The sequence below is a fragment of the Aotus nancymaae genome, unplaced genomic scaffold (assembly GCF_030222135.1).
Source record: "Aotus nancymaae isolate 86718 unplaced genomic scaffold, 86718_ANA_hifiasm-v0.15.2.pri h1tg000077l, whole genome shotgun sequence".
NCBI classification, from domain to species: domain Eukaryota; kingdom Metazoa; phylum Chordata; class Mammalia; order Primates; family Aotidae; genus Aotus; species Aotus nancymaae.
In genome coordinates this window covers 13,430,306-13,450,775 of record NW_026988492.1, presented here as the reverse complement: position 1 = coordinate 13,450,775, position 20,470 = coordinate 13,430,306, and the positions used below count along the sequence as shown (strand labels likewise).

Genomic DNA, 20,470 nt, shown 5'->3' with positions numbered 1-20,470 from the left:
CTCAGGCCATTGTCTATTATTTGGGCTCATCCAATTCCCCTGAAAATTATTTACAACCCCTCGAAAGTGCCAACACCCTCCATTTCCCTCTCCCCTAAGAAGAACATATTTAGGCCTCAACCATCTGACCCTTCCTTGAGTCTCATAGTTTGCATGGCTCCCATGCTGATGAATGTTAGTAAATTTGTATGCCTTTTCTCCTTTCAGTCTGCCTGTCATCAATTCATTTCAGCAGACTGGAACCTTCAGAGGGGAAGGAAAAATTCTCTTCACTCCCTACAGCCACACTAGATACCAGTAATGGGTCTTAAAGATACCTCTCTCCTAGACCTCAGTAAAGTTGTTTCTGTCTTTAAGAGCTTTCTTTGCCAATTCCTCCAAATAATCAGTTTTCAGTAGATCTCACTGGAACCTAAAAGAAGAAATACTGGGCAAAGAGAAGAAATGAGTGCCATGGGGTAGAGGGGAAGGAAAGGGGGTTTAAGAAGGCTAAGAGAGGCCAGGCACAGTGGCTCATGCCTGTAATCCCATCACTTTGGAAGGCCAAGGCAGGTGAATCACTTGAGGTCAGGAGTTTGAGACCAGCCTGGCCAGCAGGGTGAAACCCTGTCTCTATTAAAAATACAAAATTAGCCAGGTGTGGTGGCACATGCCTGTAATCCCAGCTACTCAGGAGGCTGAGGCAGGAAAATTGCTTGAACCCAGGAGGCAGAGGTTGCAGTGAGCCGATATCGCACCATTGCACTCTAGCCTGGGTGACAGCGAAGACTCAGTCTAAAAAAAAAAAAAGAAGAAGAAGGCTGCAAGAGCTAGAAGCCGTATGTTATCCTTCCTACTCAGCACGGGGCTTGACACAAAAATTGGGTCATGATGATGGCAATTATGAAAAATAAAAACCCTATTTGTTTTACAAATAAACCCATATGCAGATGATAATTGCTATTACGAGTTTAATGCCCAGACTTGGTTTCTCTTCCAAAAAAGTGTAAATTCAATCCAGCTATAACTTAGTAATGCTCTTAATGTGTCTTAATAAGGATCAAAACATCTGATTTTCAAGGTATTTGGTGTTTGGGTCTCTGTAACTGAAAGTGGTTTTCTTTTTCTCTCCAAACAGGATATTTCTAGGAAGTCTTTCATCAAAAACTGCTTATTTAAGGCTTTGTTTTTTATAAAAGTTTACTTTATATCAAAGTTACATGCTTCCCAAGATCACGTTTTAATTAACAAAGCACTGTATGGTCTTATCTAACAAAACTCTGAAAATCAACTTGGCCATTAAAGGGTATTAAATGATTAATTGATAATCATTAAATGATAGGCAAACCAGCATATCATTGGAATTGCATAATGATCTTATTAGTCTCTAACAATACCTACTGTCAATGCGGATAGACCATATGGGAAGAAAATTTATGGCTGGGGTTAAAATAAATATTAGGTCCCTGAGAAATGTACTGAAATTTACTGAAAAAGTAACATTCGAGACTTTTCTTCCTGAAAAGCGTTCAAGCCTTAAGCAACTCAATAATACTTTTATCTTACTGTAAATACTGTCTTTATGATGAAGAAATACATCCCTTGTGCCTATTCTTTTAAAAGGGACTTTTCTGTTTCCCTTACAAGGGAATGTGTTATATTTTCCAGGGAAAGCATAAGAAAAACGATGAAGGTATCTATCTTGTGAAAGAAAAACTCATCAGCATCAAATGTAAAAATCTGCATAAGGATAGATTGTTTCATTTTGTTTCTTTAGAACATAAGAGAATCTGAATCACATTCTTGGCTCTTTTTCCACCCACACAGGGAAACCAGGAGGAATTCCAGAATCAAAGAGAACCGCATTCCTCCTTACCACAAAGTACCCACACTTGGCAAATGGCAAAGATTTGGGTCATCATTTTTTAAACGACAGTCAAGCATTGAAGAGCCCAGGCAGAGAGGAAGAGTCTCCGCAGTTCCTCCCAGCGCTAAGTCTGTGGCGTCAACAATACAGCACGCTGCAGGAAAAATTCCAAATTCCTGGGTCCCAAGGGGAGGCATTACTCAGCAGCGTCAGCGGTGACGGCACCAGCAGGACAAAAGCGTTTGCTCTGGGAGGACTTTGATGTTTCTTTAAATGGTTTCTCCATCTAGTCCAATAGAATGGACATGGAATTATATTTATTACAACCACAAGGATGTGCAAATTTATTTATGGTATAAACGATTATTTCCACAAGTTCTAGCTGTCAACAACTGCTTATTTTCCTGGAGTGCCTTAGAAGCCAAGAATGTTTTGTTTCTTAAGCTTCCTACCTGGAGAGGTAAAATAACCATGTTGTTGATGAGAAGACAATGAAGCTAACTCTTCTGTTCTGCCGCATTCCGACAGACCCTACCTTTTAATTGCCTAGTGCTGGCAACTTAACATACTGTAATGAGGACATTGTTCCTCTTTTTTTTTTTTTTTCACGCAGCTCTCCTGAAGTGCGTTAGAAACTGAGTTTGTTTTGTGTACAGAGCAGAAAAGATTCTTATTAAAAACTGGCGGAAGCATTTGGAACGAGCGGTTTATTTTGACTGGTGAAGTGTCTCGATAGTTTGCATTCAGATGCAAGAGGAAAAAAGAGATAAAGTGAATCAGTCCCAATCATCTGGGAGATGACATTTCTTGCCGTGTTTGAAGTATTTTATGAATTAGAGAATGGGACTGATTTTGAAGGCTAAATTAATTTAATCTGTTTGCTTTTGTTTGATGCAGCAGCTGCAGCGACACACCCTACTTCTCTTCAGCTTTCACGGGGCTGGGTTTAGAAGAGAGAAAGTGCAGCTAAGTGGTGGTGACTTGTTTGGTGAGGGTGCTGGGGGAGGGAACCCATTTGCAGTTTCCCCCGGTGGAAGTCTGGCATTCTCAAAGAGGGCTTGTCTCAGACAGACATCAAGGTCGCCACGCACTCATGCCCACCATTCTCGTTATTAAAGGAGAACTTGCCAGGTGACGAAACTAGGAGGCAAAGAAAGGAAATTATCACCCAGTTCTTTCCACCACCATCCCCCTTCCCCCAGCACATTTTCATTAGGAAAAAAAAAAAACCTCCAGGGTAAAGATAAAAGAGGCAGAAAGGTTCCCATTGGCCACGGTCCATTAACAGTGACTGACACCCAGTTTGCCACACAAGCGCTCCATAGCCCGGAGCTTCCTTATTTGTGTTTGAGTTGGGGATTTCTTCGGTGCCGCAGAAGGGCCGATAGGTTCAAGAACTCAATACTAACCATGGATGTATGTCCCATCATCTTTGTTTCTCTACCTTAGAAGATGAGGACTGTGCATTTCCAAGCGGGACAGAGAGCCAGCATCTTTACAACAACACTGAGTGTACATGGGTCAATTTCTCAAAAACGGATTAGGTTACTAAGAAAAGAGCGGGTTCACCTGGTACATCTCAGCATCAAGCACTGAGTCAGGGCGGCTTTTTGCAGATGGATACACTGAGGAGCATTGGACCATTTCAAAGTTCAGGAAGGAGTTGGGTTCCAAGTGAAATTTGCCGATCATGGTACTAAAGGCAGGAGATCAGGTCACATAATTTACCCCTGACTTGGTCTGGAAGAAAGATAGGCCAGCCGATTTCAGAAAAGGAAATACTGTACTTGGAGAAATCAAGAAGGGGCTGAAAGTGACCACAGACTGTCACATCAGACTGGCCAGTGTCTGGTTGCAGAGCGATATAAAAGTCCACATGGCATTGATGGATTCATTACTATCACAACCTCCAGAACTGTAAGGTGGAGGGAAAAAAGCTTGATGTGTTTTCTGATGAGAAACACATTTATCTGGGCACTCGTCTTGTAAGGCAAGCTGAGCTGGGTCTGTGTTCTATAATCTGCTACCTAAGGTGGACACAGGGGCTGAATGCCCAGCCTCTGTTGCTACCAGAAGCAACTGGTATATGGCGTCTGATGGGCTTTGTTCCTTCTAAGGGGGACCAGGGTAAGCTTGTGACTTCTTTTTTCTTTTTTTTTTTTTTTGAGACGGAGTTTCGCTCTTGTTACCCAGGCTGGAGTGCAATGGCATGATCTCGGCTCACCGCAACCTCCGCCTCCTGGCTTCAGGCAATTCTGCCTCAGCCTCCTCTTTTTTTTTTTTTTTTTTAAGACAGAGTCTCACTCTATAGCCCAGGCTGGAGTGCAGTGATGTGATCTTCGCTGACTGCAACTTCCGCCTCCCAGGTTCAAGTGATTCTCCTGCCTCAGCCTCCCAAGTAGGTGGGATTACAGGCACCTGCCACCACGCCCGGTAATTTTTGTATTTTTTTTTTAAGGTGGACAGGAAGAAAATTTATTGGTTCATATTATGAGGGGGCAGCACAGTGGAAGCCCTCATGAATGCAAGGCCCGCCACTTGTCCAGAGGGCCACAGTTGGGGATGTACTTAACCCCACAGCCATCTGGGATGAGCCGCTTCTCAGCCACATGCCTTCAAATTCATTGGCATTGAACTTGGTGAAGCCCCACTTCTTCGAGATATGGATCTCTGGCAGCCAGGGAACTTGAACTTGGCCCTGCGCAGGGCCTCAATCACATGCTCCTTGTTGTGCAGCTTGGTGTGGATGGACATGATCACTTGGCCAATGTGAACCCTGGCCACAGTGCCCTAGGGCTTTTCACAGTCACCTCGCACGCCTTTTTGGAGCCTGTCAGCCCCAGCACAGGACAACATCTTGTTGATGCGGATGATGTGGAAGGGGTGAAGCCACACTCGGATATGAAGCCATCTTTGCCACAACTTTCCACCATGTACTTATTGGCACAAATTCGGGCAGCCTCCAGGGCTTCAGAAGAGATGCTCATATTCATCTGATACCATGTGGCCACAGAATGGAAACTCATCCACTTTTGCCTTCTTCTGCCTCAGGTCAAAGATGCAAATCTTGGCATCAGGGACACCTCAGCAGTAGTGAGACTGTGGGTATGGCTTGTTCTTACAATATCGGCAACAACAGGCGGGCCGGCGGCCCACAGCAACACCAGGATCTTCAGCTGCGTACCGAATGAAAAGACAATTTTTGTATTTTTAGTAGCAATGGGGTTTCACCATGTTAGCTAGACTGGTCTCAAACTCCTAACCGCAGGTGATCCGCCTGCCTTGGCCTCCCAAAGTGCTGGGATTACAGGCAGCCTGTGACTTTAAGAGAGGTTAAAGGTGAAACCTTTTCCCCAGAGCAATTCAGCTCCTCCCTGAGATCCTTGAATGACAAAACACATTCCATCAGCAGCCTCCCTCTTAAAACTTTCCCTCTACATTATGGAATAGTGTTTAACGCTGACTTTTTAAATTTAAAAATCATTGCTTTATATCTTTGAAAAGAAATGATCATTGACTGAGATTGAAGCAAACACGTTGCATTTATTTTCACAAGCCCATCTTTTCCTAGAGCTCCATCCAGTCTCGGCTCAGAGCAAATGGCACAGAACTTAGGAGGCAAAAATGCAAGCGTGTGCTCCTCTCCATCACACAGCTGGTGCAGACATTGGCACAAACACCTCCATCAGTGAAGTGTTTTCTGGGCAATCTCATAATTCTGTTTCCAAAACCAAGTATTTCTATGCAGTGAGGGGGAGAGAATGAAAAAACAAAGGTAGCAGAAAGACAAGACAAGAGGAAAAGCTGGTAGGCCTAGGGTACCAGGAACTGAAAATAACCAGGAAGCAGGTGCAGGCATGCTCAGGCCAGGGCCTGCCCCATGCCTTCTCTGTTTCTTGCCCTGCCAACCCAGGTAAAATGCATCTGCCTCTCCCCAACTCACTCCAGCTCTCCCCCTCCTCCCCAATTGGGAATGAAATTCTTTCAAGGGTGCTGGGCACACTGGCTCACATCTGTCATCCCAGCACTTTGAGAGGCCGAAGGAGGTGGATCACCTGAGGTCAGGAGTTTGAGACTGGTGACCAACATGGTGAAACACTGTCTTTACAAAAATACAAAATTAGCTAGCCGTGGTGGCACATGCCTGTGATCCCAGCTCCTTGGGAAGCTGATGCAGGAGAGTCACTAAACCAGGGAGGTGTGTAAGGTCTTTTAGGCTGACTGACTATGCCATGGACTGCATGGTAACCTCTGTGATCTGCATATATACCTTCAGATGAGTTCCTGGAACTAGAAAGTCTGAAGTAACTGGAAAACCTCAAAAGAAGAATAACTAACTCCTGTTGTGCCTAATTAACTTTCAGATATTCTTCTATTGTTTCTTATTCCCGCCTCAACTGATAAGGCAACTGGGCTTTGTAACGGACCTTGCTCAACTGATGGGTCAACCTCATGACTACAGACCCTATGACCCCCTCCCAGCTTGCAAAGACTGCCCTTAACTGTAACTTCTGTAACTTTCCACTGCCTATGCCAAACCTATAAAACCAACTCCTATCCCACCGCCCTCCACTGACTCTCTTTTCCAACTCAGCCTGCCCGCAGCTGGATGAATAAACAGCCATGTTGCTCACACAAAGCCTGTTTAGGGGGTCGCTTCGTTCAGAGCGTGTTTTAACAAGGTGGACGTTGCAATGATCCAAGGTTGTGCCATTGTACTCCAGCCTGAGCGACAAGAGCAAAACTTCGTCTCAAAAAAAAAAGAAAGAAAAAGAAACTCGTCCAAGGGGCTGTAAAAACAGGTTTTCACCACCAACAGCAGCTGTGGCAAGTAACTGATCACAGTGAACACCACAGCGTCCCTATGTGCTTTGGACACAGGTCTTCCCGGGCAAAGCCACAACAGCAGCCCGGCAGCCCAGGAGGCTCCACCAAACGTCTCTCCAGACCATGTGAGGAGCAACCCATAGGCCCTGACCAGGGCCTACCCATGGCTACCACATCAACCCCCACTTGAACCCAGCTCCAGCAACGGTGGGTTTTGTTTTTGTTTTTGAAGACAGAGTCTGGCTCTGCCACCCAAGCTGGAATGCAGTGGTGTGATCATATTCACTGAAGCCTCCAATTCCCAGGCTCAAGTTATCCTCCCACCTCAGCCTCCCAAGTAGCTGGGACCACAGGCACATGCTGCCACACCAGCTAATTTTTTTTTTTTTTAAGACGGAGTCTCCCTCTGTCGCCCAGGCTGGAGTGCAGTGGTGTGATCTCGGCTCACTGCAACCTCTGCCTCCCAGCTTCAAGTGATTCTCCTGCCTCCGCCTCCCAAGTAGCTGGAATTACAGGGACCCACCACCACAACTGGCTAATTATTGTGTTTTTAGTAGAGACAGGGTTTCACCATGTTGGCCAGTCTGGTCTTGAACTCCTGGCCTCCAGTGATCTGCCCACCTTGGCCTCTCAAAGTGCTGGGGTTACAGTAATTTTTTTATTTTTTGTAGAGAGGGTGGTCTCACTGTGTCGCCCAAGCTTGTTTCAAATCCCTAACCTCAAGTGATCCTCCCACCTCAGCCTACCAAAGTGCTAGGATTACAGGTGTAAGCCACGGTGCTTGGCTGCAACTAGTTTTCAAAAGAGATCCCTACAGCTCGCGGGGATGTTTGTCAAGCTCTGCGTCTGGAACTGCTTTTCCCTTGATGTGGAGCTGAAGCTGCATCTGCTCTTGTGTTCTTCTCCCTCCTAGTAGCAGGGCCCAGGGCTCCATTGACATGGCTCTTTCCTTTCTAAGAAGCAATTCCTTCATTGCCAAAAAAAACTAGACACCGTATTTCCACAAGGAAGACCCCTGCCATGAATAGTTTCAACATATACATAAAGTGTTTTGGATTCATATTTGCAAAGCTGTTCTGCCATTCTGAGTTGAAAGAATCGGGCCCCCTGACTTTTTGCACAGGCACCTTGAGCCTAGAAAGTTGGAAAACAGTTATAAATAATAAATCTCTTTAAGCCATACAGTCTCACCGCAAGAGGACAGAATAATACCAAACCTACAGAGAAGTCCCTGAGACGTTAGTTATCCTGCCCCAGCAAATAGAGACAACTTGGAGGGCAGCCCAGTAGGGACTCCAGGCCCTCCTCCAGCTCCAACTTCAATTTTCATTTAAATCATGTAATCTCTCCTGTTTCTCTCTCTCTCTCTTTTTTTTTTTTTTTTTTGATACAGAGTCTCGCTGTGTCACCAGGCTGGAGTGCAGTGGTGCGATCTCGGCTCACTGCAACCTCTGCCTCCCAGATTCAAGCAATTCTCCTGCCTCAGCCTCCCGAGTAGCTGGGACTACAGGTGCATGCCACCACGCCCAGTTAATTTTTGTATTTTTAGTAGAGACAGGGTTTCATCATGTTGGCCAGGATAGTCTTGATCTCTTGACCTCATGATCTACCTGCCTCAGCCTCCCAAAGTGCTGGGATTACAGATGTGAGCCACCAAGCCCAGCCCTGTTTCTCTTTTTTAAAGTGTTGACCTCATCCTTAGAAGGCAGATCCTAGTTGTAGTGTAACTTTGACACTTTTAGGTCCAATGCTTGTTTTTATTCATGATAGTTTCTGGGAATGGGAGTTAGGTAAAAGAAAAACAAGGAAGGATAAAGAGAGAAGGAAGGGAGGGAGGGAGGGAAGGAAGGAGGGAAGGAAAAAAGGAGGGAAGGAAGGAAAGGAAGGAGGGAAGGAAGGAAAGAAAGAGAGAGAGAGAAGGAGGGGAGGAAGGAAGGCAGATAGGAAGATTATGTAATCTCTCTAAGCCTCTGTTTTCTCTTCTGTAACTTGGGAATGAGAATTCCTACAGCATAGTTATTGTGAAGACAGAGGATTGAAAACCCAGCTTTACATAGTCAACACTGCAGTGCATTATTGTGTTACTGTTATTATTGTAACCATCACATTGCATCATCTTAACTGTTAGGAATTCATTTTTAACGTTATATTTTCTTGCCTTTTTGCAAGAAAGTTATTTGCAAACAACTGAAATACAGCCTTAGCCCATATAAAATGAGAAACGCCTCTTTCAGGAATGCATATCTGGTCATCAGTGGATTTTAATAGTAACATCACACTATGAAGGAAAACATTACTAATATTCCTCCATGATTGTGGCTTTTGTCAAAATATATTTTTCTGCTTTCTTTTGTGTATTTGTGTGTTAAGGGTATCAAGTTATCTAATTTTTTCAAGCATCTACTCTGTCTAAAATGTCACACTAAATGTTGAGAAAGACATAGATAAATGTTAGAAATAGCTATCTTAATTCAATCAATGTATGAATCCACTGTCAAAATAATAGTCCCTGTACTAGTCTGTCATTTGCAAGTGACAGAATCCCAATTGGGACTGGCTCAAGAATAATGTATTAGCTCATGTGCCCCAAGGAGTAATGGAGAAATTCACTGAAGGAGGGGGGATGTGGGTAGGAAGAGGAGAGAGGTTTTCACAGGCAGCTGCAGCCCGCTACACCCCCCAAATGATAACATCATCATCTTCATTAATATAAAGCACAGCTGAAGTTAAAAATAGGGGCCAGGTGCAGTGGCTCACACCTATAATCCCAGCACTTTGGGAGGCTGAGGCAGGAGGATTGCTTGAATCAAGGAATTCAAGACCAGCCTGGACAACATAGTGAGACCCTCATCTCTACAAAAGAAAAAAAGCCAGGAATGGTGGTATGTACCTCTAGTCCCAGCTACTTGGGGACTGCGGATCGCTTGAGCCCAGGAGTTCATAGCTGCAGTAAGCTATGATCATACCACTGCACTCCAGTCTGGGTGACAGAGCCAGACCCTGTCTCAAAAAAAAAAAAAGCACACAAACAAGAAATTATTTCTAAAACTGATAAAATAATGATACTTGGATTTTTAGGGAATTACATCAAAGTAGACAAAACATTCACACCGAAGGGATCTTCCAAAGGCAACTGAATTTCAGGGCCTCTGCTCAGCCTAATTCTAGAAACCTAGGACATTTGATGAGAAATGGAAAGAAACAGAGACGCCCTCCTTCAACCCACTCCCCAGTAGAGCTGGCTCCGGGCAAGGCTGCCCCCCAAGCCCTGCTCCAGGATGGCAGCTGCCTCCTCTGGCATGCCCTGGGCCGTCACACAGCATCTTTCTTCCCATCTCTCTCTCCCCGTCCACCATAGGCTCCGAGGTATAGTCACTTCAGTCTCTCCTGCTCCCAATTTACTGAGTGCCTACTATGTGTCAAGTAGGGCCAGAGAACTGAGCAAAACCAAGCACACGTTTCTTGTGGAGCCTGCATTCCAATGCACACAAACAGGTGCGTCTATGTCAGACGTGAAGGTACAGAGAATAAAAGGACGGCAGGGTGAGTATGAGACATGAAGGCAACCTTGAGGTAGGGTGCTGCGGAGGATCTGGGGAGGAGCCGGCTCCAGAGCAGAGACACAGCCAGCACTGATGTGCAGAGGTGGGAGCCCCAGCCCATGTGAACAACAGCATCAGGGATGGTGAGTGAGGAGAGGGGAAACAGGCCGTGGTAAAGGCTCAGGATTTTTTTTTTTTTTAAGACAGAGTTCCGCTCTGTCGCCCAGGGTGGGATATAGTGGCGTGATCTTGGCTCACTGCAACCTCCGCCTTCTATGTTCTAGTGATTCTCCTGCCTCGGCGTCCCAGGTGGCTGGAACTACAGGCACGCACCACCATGCCTGGCTAATTTTTGTATTTTTAGTAGAGATGGGGTTTCACCATGTTGGCCAGGCTGGTCTCGAACTCCTGACCTCAGGTGACCCGCCCTCCTCGGCCTCCCAAAGTGCTGGGATTACAGGTGTGAGCCACCACGCCCAGCCAAGATATTTTAGTATTAGCCATCAGGCCCCTGCCTCTTTGTCTTAAGATACTGTCTCTTCCACCACTGGCTCAAGGCACAACGTAGGAGAACAGGTTTGCTCTCAAAATGTGTCAAATGATATGTTAAGGTACATACATTCCTATAGCAACCCTACAATAATACTTTAATTCTTCAAAAATGTCTTGAAAATAGTATATTCTTTTTTAAATTTCAAAAGTTTATTAAGAAGCCTGAGAACACACGAATCTCTCTGATCTCCTTCCTAAGTAATTTTGTAGATGGTGACAGTTCTTCGATGGGTTTACTTGGGTTTTAACCTCAGAACTACTGAATTTCATCCTCTCAGTCTGTTCTTCTCTCTTCAAAGATAGAGGAATAGGGTCCTTGCTGGTTATAGCCACTGGGGGAGGGTAAAGCAATAGCCCGGAGATAAAGGAACCAAGGCCAGCAGGCCAGGGGGTGGTCTGGGATGGACTTTTTTTTTCTCAGTTGGAATAGCTGTGGGTAGAATGTTCTCCAGTCCTGCACCTCACATAGCAATCACTGTCACAGTCCACCTAGAAATCATCCTTATAATAACGCATACATGTTCCCTTCTTTTTTTACAGTTGGAGTCTCTCTATGTTGCCCAGGCTGGTCTCAAACTCTTGGGCCTAAGTGATCCTCCCACCTCAGCCTCCTCAGTAGCTAGGATGACAGGCACACGCCACTGTGCTGGGCCTAAAGCACGTTCTTAAGAGAATATCAAAATGCTTTTCCAGAGACACAACACATTGTCTCATCTGGGAAAAGAGGAAGATGGAAACTCAGAGATGTGAAATGCTTGACTGAGATACCCAGAAGTTTAGCTGCAAACCAGGCAAGGCAGCTGAGAAGGGTGTTCCCTGATCTGGCTCCTGTCAGTTACAGATAGTTCATCCAATTTGTGTTATATCTGTGTTACTTTGTCGAGTGAAACAACACACTTTCTTGGTCATAGTCTTTTTTTTTTTTTTTTTTGAGACAGTCTTACCCTGTCGTCCAGGCTGGAGTGCAGTGGCAAAATCACAGCTCACTGAAGCCTCGACCTCCCAGGCTCAGCTGACCCGCCTACCTCAGCCTCCCAAGTAGCTGGGACCACAGGCGTGTGCCACCATGCCCAGTGAGTTTTTGTATTTTTGTTTTTTTGTTGTTGTTGTTTTTATTTTTGTTTTGAGTTGGAGTCTCACTCTGTTGCCCAGGCTGGAGTGCAGTGACGTGATCTCAGCTCACTATAACCTCTGCCGCCCAGGTTCAAGTGATTCTCCTGCCTCAGCCTCTTGAGTAGCTGAAGTTTACAGGCACCTGCCACCATGCCCAGCTAATTTTTGTAGTTTTAGTAGAGACGGGGTTTCACCAGGTTGGCCACGATTGTCTTGATCTCTTGACCTCGTGATCCACCCGCCTTAGTCTCCCAAAGTGCTGGGATTACAGGCATGAATCACTACACCTGCCGCTAAACTGACCTTTATGAGTATTTAATCCTATTGTGGTCTCTGACCTTTTTTTTTTTTTTCCTCAGACAGGGTCTCACTCTGTCACCCAAGCTGGAGTGCAGAGGCATGATCACGGCTCACTGCAGCCTCAAACTCCAGGGCTCAAGCCATACTCCCACCTCTACAGGCATGTGTCAACTTGCCTGGCAATTTTTTTTTGTTTTTTGAGGAGATGGAGGTCTCACTATGTTGTCCAGTCTGGTCTTGAACTCCTGGGCTCAATCGACCGTGCCTTGTCAGCCTCCCAAAGTGCTGGGATTACAGGTGTGAGCCACCACACCTGGCCCCTGACTTTTTTTTTTTTAATGCAACTGTGAATGAATTCAGGAGATTCCCAAAAACTTACTATGAATTATTAAAAGCATGAAAAATCAGTCCTGTGAAGAAAGTCATAATGATTGGAAGAAAGAAAAGACTAAGGGATGGCCAAATGCTTCCCTTCAGAATTACAAGTAGATTCCGTTTTTGGAAATGCTTTGTCTGCAGAAGACAGAATAAGACAACTTCCTTAGGCACCAAGCGAGACCATTCTTATAACAATATGGTACTCTGACAACTAGATTCTTGATGTCTAAAACATCTAGATTGTCTTTCCTATGATTTAGAATCTGACAGCCCTGAGTTTGAATCTTGGCTCCAGGGTTTTGAGGAATTTGATCAGATATGGAGGGTGGAGATTCTTGCAAAACGGACATAGCAAGATTTTGGCGAAAATTGGGAGATACGAAGACAGACGTGCAAGTCCAAAGGGTAGATTTCGTTCGGAAGGCAGCTCAGAGGAGCCTGTGTAACTTTTGGCAAATAATTAATTTAATCTCAGGGGGGTTTCTGCTAAATCGGAATAATAATACTCACCTTACCAGTTTTTGTAGAGTTTAAATAAGATCACTTGTTCCTGGCTTTTAGTAATGGAAATGAAAGCTGATTCCCTCATCCACCTCCTACGTTACTCCCCTCAGGGTTGGCCAATCAGCTTGAAGAAACTGTGATCACAGAAAGACAAATACCTCCTGTTCTCACTTAGAGGTGGGAGCTGAATAATGTGTACACGTGGACATAGAGAGTGGTGACAACAGAGACTCAGAAGGCCGAGAGAGTGGGAGAAAGGTGGGTGGTGAGAGATGACTTAATGGATACAATGTATGATACCCTGAAAGCCTGACTTCACCTCTGCCTAACAAAGTTACACTCGAACTCCATAAATTCATACTTTTTGGGGGTGGGGGGCGGATGGGGACTGTCTCACTCTGATGCCCAGGCTGGAGTGCAGTGACGTGATCTCGGCTCACTGCAACCTCTGTCTCCCAGGTTCAAGAAATTCTCTTGCCCAAGCCTACCGAGTAGCTGGGATTACAGGCACCCACCACCACACCAGGCTATTTTTTTTATTTTTTATTTATTTTTATTTTTTGAGACGGTGTCTTGCTCTGTCGCCAGGCTGGAGTGCAGTGGTGCAATCTCGGCTCACTGCAACCTCTGCCTCCTGGGTTCAAGCGATTCTTCTGCCTCAGCCTCCCGAGTAGCTGGGACCACAGGTGAGTGCCACCACACCCAGCTAATTTTTGTATTTTTTTAGTAGAGACGGGGTTTCACCATGTTGGCCAGGATGGTCTTGATCTCTTGACCTCGTGATCCGCCCACCTCAGCCTCCCAAAGTGCTGGGATTACAGGCACCCACCACCACACCAGGCTAATTCTTTTATTTTTAGTAGAGATAGGGTTTCACCACGTTGGCCAGGCTAGTCTCAAACTCCTGACCTCAGGTGATCCACCTGCCTCAGCCTCCCAAAGTGCTGAGATTACAGGCATGAATCACCATGCCCAGCCTCCATAAATTTATACTAATAAAATTGCTTTAAGTTTAACAATAAAAAAGGAAATTCTGATCAAGAAATTTCATCAAACATTTTATTTCTGTATTATATATATAAAAGAATCATTTAGTGCAAAGAATATTATATTCTAAATGAAATTAATCTACAAATGATACATCTAGAGAGAACATGAAGCTTGTTCCAGAGCGATCATTTTAAGCAAAAAAAAATAAAAAAGGTTTAAAGTCAGGTAAGGGAGGCACTTTGGCAAATATGTAGTGATCTCTTCACCCACAGGTTCAATAAAACAGTTAAGTGGGTCAGCAGTTTGACTAATTCACACTGATGATTGCCTGCTAGAAGGAAGCCTGAAGAGTTGCATTTAGATAAAGAAACAAACTCTTCCTTTGAGACAACTTGAATGTAAACACTTGCACCACACACTTTTGAGGAATAGAAATAGCAAAGATGTATGTATCTCTTGTCCTTATCTTTTAAGGAAAGCTGAGCAAATGGTACAATCTTGAGGGATAGAGTAAGTGTCAACGAACCACATTGTTTCCAAAATGACCTAGGACCAAGTATCTGCAGCAGAGTTCTTCAAAGCCTGGGAGAAAACACACCCAAGACAAGAGCTGATTAGTTTCTTTTATGTCCCTGACGTTGTTCATGCAGAATTCACTCCTTGAGGTCAAAAAGTCCATCAAACTTCTGTAGAAATTCCAAAGCATTTGATAGATTCTCAGCATTGCAAAAAGAGAAAATTCTAGTTTAAGGCTCCAACTCAAAGTGTGCCTCTGTGAAGTAATCTTGATTTAAAAAAAAAAAAAACTTGTGCTTCTGACAAGACACTCACCTTGACCAAACTTTGGCGTGACCCCTCTAAGCCTTTGGATTTCTGTGTCTACCTTTGCATCACCTAATTTTAGCAAACATTCTGCTGTGTCACTTTAGCAAGAATCCTCCATATCTGATCACATTTCTCATACCCACCTCCATCCCCAGGTGGTGTCTGATCCTTAGCCTGCCTTGAAGGAAGGATTGTGTCAAATTGGTTTAGCCGGAATCCCCCTACCCCTGATGCTTCCTCCTAGGAATTTTCTGCCCCCAACCTCCACCCTACTCCTTGGCTATGAATCCGCCATGCTGTGTTCAGAACGGAGCCCTATTCTGTACTGAAGTCTTTTCCCCTGTTGCAATAGTTTCTAATTAAAATCTGTTTCAGCCAGGCATGGTGGCTCATGCCTATAATCCCAGCACTTTGGGAGGCCTAGGTGGGCAAATCATGCCTGGCTGAGTATCATTTCTATGTGTTGGAAACATTTCAAGTACTCTCTTCTATCTGCTTTGAAATATACTATACATTGTTGCTGGCTGTAGTCGCCCTGCTCTGCTATCAAACGTTAGGACTTGTTTCTTCCACCTAACTGCATGTTCCTACTCATTCACCAACCTCTCTTCCTCCCCCTCCCTCCCACACCTCCTTCTCAGCCTCTGGTATCTATGATTCTGAGCTACACAGTCATCCCTTTTTGTATCTGCCTCTTCGTAAGCCTTTCCCTTACAGCCTCCATCAGCCCATTGTCCCAACATCTGGCAAGCAGATTCCTTCGTTTCTGTTTGAACATCTGCTCCTCTAACCACCCCACGGGCCTTGGCACTTGCCCACCCCCACTCGTCCACCTGGGGCCTCAAGCTTACATCCTAGAGCATCGCAATTCCTCCTCACTTCAGCCTCCACCTCCCCTACCCACCTAACAAGGTAAAGTACACAAGCCATTGCTGATTTCAGCATAACCATCAGATCTGGCTGAACTTAATTTTTTCTTCTGAATGAGACAATAGGCTACTTATTTATTTATTTAGAGACAGGGTCTTGCTCTGTTGCCCAGGCTGGAGTGCAGTGGAGCAATCATACCTCACTGCAGCCTTGAGTTCCTGGGCTCAAGTGATCCTCCCCTCTCAGCCTCTCAAATAGCTAGGACCACAGGTGTGCACCATCACGCCCAGCTAATTGTTATTGTTTTAGAGATGGGGGGGGGGGTCTCACTATGTTGCCCAGACTGACGCTTCTCTACTTAGTAGATCTTTAAGAGCTGTACAAATGTCAGACACGGTTTGCAGTTCAGGTGAGCCACCAGCTGTGCTGGGGCCTCCTGCTCTTTGGGACAGAACTGGCCTGTGGTGAAGACAATGAGCCCAACGCAGGACAGGCTGCTTGGTCCTCGGGCACAGCCTGGCCCCAGGTGGAAGACTGGGGATGGGCACGGCCCCAGAAGCCACTCATCCGGTGGAAACAGCGAGGCTTGTGGTAAGGTGAGAGGGACTGCCAGTACTTAGTACATCTGAAGACCCTTCTGTTGTTTTCCTTCAAACATCTTCCAAAGGGGAATATCTTAGAAAAACCTGAACACATTCAAAGAACAAAGATGTGAGAGGGGCTGGAAAATAGGACCCATGAGGAATGGGGAAAAGAAGCTATGATTCTTAGTCGGAAGAAGAGAAAGCCTAGAGGCCACTTAACAATGGCCCACAAGGTTTAAAGCGATATTCCTCCGAGAATGGAGACCAGCTGTTCACCGTCTCCATCGAGGACAGAACAAAAGGAAATGAGCTTCGGCTTCCACACGAGTGATTTAAGCTGGAAAATAATCTCTGCCAATGAGGATATCAGACTTGGGATAAGTTATCAAGGGAGATCAGGGGCTCTCCTCTGGAGTTCTTCAAAAAGCAAAGAGGCCCGTTTTCCTGGGCGGGTCAGGTGCGATCCGGCGGCAGGCAGAGGGGAGGCGAGGAAGGTTGGGGGAGGCTCTGGTTCCTCTCCAGCCTAGGAGTCTATGACTTTGTTTTTCAAATAGTCTCTGCTTTTGTCCTCGTGGTCTCTCCAGCAGCATAATAGTTTTTTTGGACTCTGGCATTTGCAGGATTGAGGCAGGGGAGAGGTGAAAGCAAAGGCATGCGAGGAATGAGAAAAAGGAAGAGAAATTGATTAATTTTCCATGGGAGAGGCGGGAGAAACTGCAGATAACTAAGCGCAGGCCCTTAGTAACTGTCCGTTTCTAAAGTAAGAATCTCTCACTTTCTCATATGAAAATTAGCTTCCATATATATATGAACACTAATTGGTTCTTATTTTCCTTTCGTGCTGGGTTTCCTGGCCTCCTTTTGAATGCTTTGTACATTCCCTTTACATCTTCAATATTAGCCTGTTTCAGCTTCCTGTACAACAAAAGCCAAAGACAGATTCTATTTATTGAATCCAACACTTTACAAAACCAAAGCCCAAACCTTTGGCATAACATTACCAGTCTATGAAACACAAACCCAACCCCGGATGCGTATATATTTTTCCTGTTTTTAATCCTTTAAGGCCTTTGGCCTCCTTTATTAAGCCCGATGCTAACAGCTGACTCCTATGACCCCAGAGCCAGTGTCTTTGAAGTACATGGGCACTCAGGGACAGCCACGCCCACTGAGCTGAAACTCCCAGGAACATCCCCCCACCCTACCCCCACCTCCCCGTGGGTGGCTGCACTCCGGTGTGGGAGAGTGACATTGTCCATCTCTGCATCTGCTCCCACATGGGTTTTGGCTGCTCCGGCTCAGAGACAGCCCTGAGAATGACAAGAAGGAAGGGATGCTTGTCTTGTATCTCCTCCAGCGCCTGGTGATTGCCCGGGGGTGGCCCAGCCTCAGGATGGGCGGCAGCAATGGCAAGCACTAGGAAGTGAGCCCCACTAGAGCTGAGCCTCATCTACCTTCTCACCATGTGTATCTCCTGTGCCTAGAACAGTGCCTAGCACTTGCTGGAGAGCCATCAGTAGTCACAGGAAAATGCCAGGGCAGGAAAGGGCTTGGAGACCATCCATTCCCACATCTTTTTTTTTTTTTTTTTTTTTTTTGAGATAGGGTTTCACTCTCTCTTGCCCAGGCTGGAGTGTAGTAGTGTGTTTGTGGCTCACTACAGCCTTGACCTCCAGGCTCATGCGATCCTCCCACCTCAGCCTCCTGAGTTAACTGGGACTACAGGCAGGTGCCACTACACACCACTAATTTTTTTTTAGAAACAGGGTCTCGCTATGTTGCCCAGGGTGTTCTCAAACTCCTGGGCTCCAATGATCCTCCCACCTCGGCCTCCTGAAGTGCTGGGGTTACAGACATGAGCCAACTTGCCTGGCCCATTCTCACCTCTTGTTGCAGACAGAGGAGGTTCCAGGCCTATCTAAGGAATTGTGTCTCTCAAAGACCTATCTGTACCCCTGGAAAGAAAGACCTCATCTGATCAATTAGTCCATGCTAAAATGTTAATGGTACTAAGGGGTTAATTCATTCTCTCTCTCGCCCCAGGTGCCGGCAGTGCTCTCTCTCTCTCTCAGTCTCTCTCTCTCTCTCTCTCTCTCTCTCTCTCTCTCTCTCTCTCAGTCTCTCTCTTTCTGTGAGCCTGACCTGGCCCTAGGCTCCTCCCCTTGCCTTGCTGGGCAATGGCCATTCATCCCCAGATGCAGAGCAGAGAGGAGCCTCCTCCGCCTCCACCCCTTGAATTCTGGAGCTGAGGTCAAGCGCCAGGCAGCTGGGTTAGCGTTTCACACATCTGCCAAGGACAGATTCTGCTGGCTGCGCCAGGAACCCACATAGCCTTGCCCAAGCAGAGGGAACACAGAGCCAGCCCTGCAGGAAATGTAGGGAGCAAGACAGTGACTCTCTCAGGGGCCTTAGGGGGCCCTGTCGTCACCCCAGCCTGGGACTTCGGCAAATCTTCCCCCTCGGAGCCAGGCTGTGCTGCCCAAGGCTGCCCAGGGTGAGAGAGACAGAGCGAAACCGACCAAAGGATGGTGCTTCTGGCTCCCTAACCTGCTGTGCAGGCCCCAGAAGCGCTGGGGGGCTTTTCAGTTTATTTATTTCTGTTTGTTTCATATTTAATTGTTTATATCAAATTTGTCATTCATGGGGTACAAGTACAATTCTGCTACATTGATACACTGCTTTATGGTGAAGCCAGGCCTTCAGTGCATCCACCGCTGGAACATACTTTGTATCCACCAAGCAACCTCCCATCACCCACCCCCCCCCACCTTCTTACACTTCCAAGCCTCCAGCGTCTATGATTTGCACTCGTGTCCCTGGGTCCACGTTATCCAGCCCCCACTTATAAGTGAGAACATGCAGTATTTGTCTTTCTGTTTCTGAGTTGTTTCGCTTAAGACAGTGGGCTCCAGTTCCATCCATGTTGCTTCAAAAGACATTGTTTCATCCTTTTTTATGGCTGAATAGTATTCTGTTGTATGTATATACTGCATTTTCTTTAGCCAACCTTCTGTTGATGGACACGTTGGTTGATTCCATGACTCTGCTATTGTGAATAGAACCACCATAGTGTGGTGGTTCTGTTTTTAGAATCTCCACAGTTTTCAACCAGGAGCTTTTTTTTTTTTTTTTTTTTTTTTTTTGAGACAGGGTTGTACTCTGTCACCCAGGCTGGAGTGTAGTGGTGCCATCTGGGCTCACTGCAACCTCTGCCTCCTGCTTCAGCCTCCCAAGTAGCTGGGATTACAGGCCCTCATCACCATGCCCAGCTAATTTTTGTATTCTTAGTAGAGACAGAGTTTCACCATGTTGGCCAGGCTGGTCTTGAAATCCTGACCTCAGGTGATCCACCCGCCTCTACCTCCCAAAGTACTGAGATTATAGGCATGCGCCACCATGCCCAGCCCAACCAGCAACTTTTTGTTATCATTATTATTATTATTATTTTCTGAGACAGAGTCTTCCTATGTTGCCCAGGCTAGAATGCAGTGGCTTGATCTTGGCTTACTGCAACCTCCATCTCCCAGGTTCAAGCAATTCTCCTGCCTCAGCCTCCCAGGTAGCTAGGATTACAGGCACACACCACCATGGCCAGCTAAGTTTTGTATTCTTAGTAGAGACGGGGTTCCACCATGTTGGCCAGGCTGGTCTCAAACTCTTGACCTTGTGATATGCCTACCTTGGCCTCCCAAAGTGTTGGGATTATAGGCATGAGCCACTGCACCCAGCCCCTGGAGCTTTTTAAAAGTAGATCTACTGTGTCCTGGCCCAAATCTACCAGCTGCATCAGAGTCTCAAAGGCTAGGCCCCGGAATCAGTGTTTGTAAGAATGCTGTGAGTGGCCGGGCACAGTGGCTCACACCTATAATCTCAGCACTTTGGGAGACCGAGGTGGGTGGATCACAAGGTTGGGAGTTCAAGACCAGCCTGACCAACATGGTGAAACCTCGTCTCTATTAAAAACACAAAAAATAGCTGGTAGTGGTGGCAAGTGCCTGTAATCCCAGCTACTTGGGAGGCTGAGGCAGGAGAATGCTTGAACCTGGGAGGCAGAGGTTGCAGTGAGCTGAGATCACACCACTGCACTCCAGCCTGGGCGACAGAGTGAGACCCTGTCTCAAAAAAAAAGAATGCTGTGA

General features: G+C 46.0%; 1 pseudogene; it reads right to left on the bottom strand.

The window, feature by feature from the left end:
• Positions 1-4,362: 4,362 nt before the first annotated feature.
• On the bottom strand, positions 4,363-4,849 carry LOC105715739 (large ribosomal subunit protein uL16-like; annotated as a pseudogene).
• Between the last annotated feature and the right edge of the window lie 15,621 nt (positions 4,850-20,470).